This window comes from Sinocyclocheilus anshuiensis, unplaced genomic scaffold (assembly GCF_001515605.1).
Source record: "Sinocyclocheilus anshuiensis isolate Anshui unplaced genomic scaffold, SAMN03320099.WGS_v1.1 scaffold1052, whole genome shotgun sequence".
Classification (NCBI taxonomy): domain Eukaryota; kingdom Metazoa; phylum Chordata; class Actinopteri; order Cypriniformes; family Cyprinidae; genus Sinocyclocheilus; species Sinocyclocheilus anshuiensis.
This window is the reverse complement of record NW_015549556.1, coordinates 1172550-1175613: the sequence shown is the minus strand read 5'-3', so window position 1 is coordinate 1175613 and position 3064 is coordinate 1172550.

Genomic DNA, 3064 nt, shown 5'->3' with positions numbered 1-3064 from the left:
GAATGATTTAAAAAAGCACAAATGTAGCTGCAGATTGAGTAGGAGAGGAACACACGTAGCCTGAAGCCAAATAGTTCAAACTGTAGACATCCCTCTGTGAGGAACAGCGTGCAGAAAATCCAATATTTCTCATGATGCATGAAAAGCAGAGGTCAACAGGTACTGTATGTGCTGTTCTGGTCCCGTCCTGCATGCATCAGAGCTGCTATATGAGTCTACACTCCTCCACACGACTGTAAAGCTCTTGAGGAACTATACTTCCTTACTATACCTTTTATTACTAAGAACAGTTACACTTTATTTCAATAGTCCACTTTAGACATTGTACTAATTATAAGTAACTACATGTCAACAAGCAGTCATTAGCTTAATATCTGCTTATATATACTTATACATTTTCTTTTGATGGTCCCCAACAGACATTTTACTGACTATAAGTAACTTTCAAGTATTTTCTAACCCTAACCTAACAGTCTGCTAATACTCTAAAGAGAGGTAGTTGACATGAAGTAGAGAAATTAATTTCTCTTCAGTATTCAGAATGAATGAGAGTTACAATGGAGTGGAATTCAATAGGATGAAACCGTTCAGAATCAATAGGCTGGAATGTGTCAGTAAGAGCTAGATTTCCACAATAAATGCCAATTGTGTGCATGTGTCTATGAGTGCTTGTGTGTAAATGAGTCCAGGAGCTCAGGGACTCGGTCCTGCAGCTGTATCTATGTGTCTCTCCCCCCAGGGTCATCTTCATGTCCACAGAGACTCTGTCTTTCTCGCTCTCTGTCCTTTTTAGTGTACGGAAAACCTCTGGGGCTCTTATTCCTGGAACTCCAGCCACAGGAGAGAGAAAAGGAAGAGTAACACTACAAAAGATGAGAGATGAGTTATTGAATCTGTCCTCCGGATAAATATATAGATAGCTTATTCTGGGGTCTCAGAGACACTGATCACAATAAAATTTTTCATGCAGGACCGGGTCTATAATCATTTCCTATAAGATGAATCCCTGAGCCTGAGCAAACCTGACTTTAGTGCAGATTGATAGATGGCGTGCATGGGAGTTAGCAATTAATTTAATGAAGTTTAAAGCAAAATGGGACCTACATTACACTGTTAAAAAAAATCCGTAAAATTTACGGTAAAAAAACGGCAGCTGTGGTGATTTACCGTTAACCATTTAACAGGTTTTTACTGTAGCATTTTTACAATCTTTTACTGTTAAATTCACGGTCATTTTTTACAGTAACAGTTATTCAAATGAGATAAAAAAATAAATATCAATTATTATAAACACATTTAGCTAATAATTTAAGAACAGCTTCAAGTACAAAACTTTAAACTTCAATGCATTTGATTCAACACAATTGAATGAAATAATGTTCTATATTTCAAAAAATGTTTTAAAGATAACATATTTATTTGTATTTTTATTTCATAACTAGTGTTAAAAACAGGTACTCTTATATTAGTCTTTAAAAAAATATTTTGAATTAGTTTTATTAATTTTGTTGTGCATTTTTGTCATTTTCATTAGTTTTTAGTTTTTTAGTCATTTTAGTACATCAAGGTAAATTAAAATGAGAAATGTTAGCAGAAATACAATTTGTTTAAAATTAAGATTAGTATAAAATTAAGATTAGTTGAAGATTTATTTTATTTCAGTCAAAGTTTATTTAGTCTCAAGTTTGTGTGTGTGTGTGTGTGTGTGTGTGTGAATGAGTTTTTTTTTTAAATCTAAAAATGCAGAAAGTTTCCTGTGAGGGGTAGGTTTAGGGGTAGTGTTGGTGTAGGGCAATAGAATATACGGTCTGTACAGTATAAAACCCATTACGCCTATGGAGAGTCCCCATAAACCATAAAAACAAACCTGTGTGTGTGTGTGTGTGTGTTGTTGGTGGTGTATTTTTTATTTATTTTTTTTGTTAGCTATAATAACCCTGGTTACAATTGCCCCCAATCTCAAAAATTTGTCAAAAAAATCCTGAGTGACAGTTGCATGAAAACTTTAGGAGAAGATACAAATAAATCAACAAATAAATATATTTTATACCTAAATATCTAGTCATATTTAGAATCACACTTTTTCTCAAATAGAGTGAGAACTTTAACATATTTTGAGTCATAAATGTTGAGTTAAAGCACTACAGTCGCTACTTTTTGTTAGTGTAGTGCCTTCTTCATAGAAAGCTTTAATGAATCTCCTCCTTTTGCACTCCTTGAACTCCTGTGCACACACTGAACGCAGCATGTTTGGATATAGGACATCTGTGGTGTTGCGGGATAACCCATCATCACCCGTCGGACGCTCATAATCATGTCACGAGTGTTGTGGCAGAACGATGGCACTGCCAAGCCTGGCATCAGCCGCACCAATCAATTTACAGTAAATATGTTGCACTGTGTTTGGCCACACACAAAGAGCTTCAAAGAACATGTTACGGATCACATGCCTATGAGAACTGACTGTATTTACATCTCTGACTTCCTTAAGGAGTATCCGAGAATGAGAATGGCAGAAGACCCTTCTTTTTTAATGACTGACTTTACTGTATTCATTGCCTAATAATATAGGTGTAAAAATGCTAATTTTCAAAATAACCTATTCATTTCTCTTCAGGTTATTCTAATATGTTTATTTCAGTGCAAATGTAGTATCACTGATATACTATTATAGTTTTTCTTTAATGTTTTGAGTATATTTTCTGTTTTCATTTTAATTGATGAGAAATGTTTGTTTGACCTAATCAAACAATAAATGGAATATGAAAATGTACTGCATTTATTCATTCTATGTTACATTTTTCTTGGAGGAATTTTTGTGTATGTTATCAAGATAATATAATATAATATAATATACAATTTTATACAATTTTAATAATTCACATATGTATTATCATTTATTATTCTCAGAAGAGTAATAAAATCAACTAATAAATGTTAATGTTTTTTGAGGTGAGTCAAAATCTGCTATGTAATAAAACGAGAGTTTTATTTACAATTTACTTATTTACATTTTGTGTTGTTGTTGTTGTTGTAAGAGACAATAAAAACAACTTTATGCATC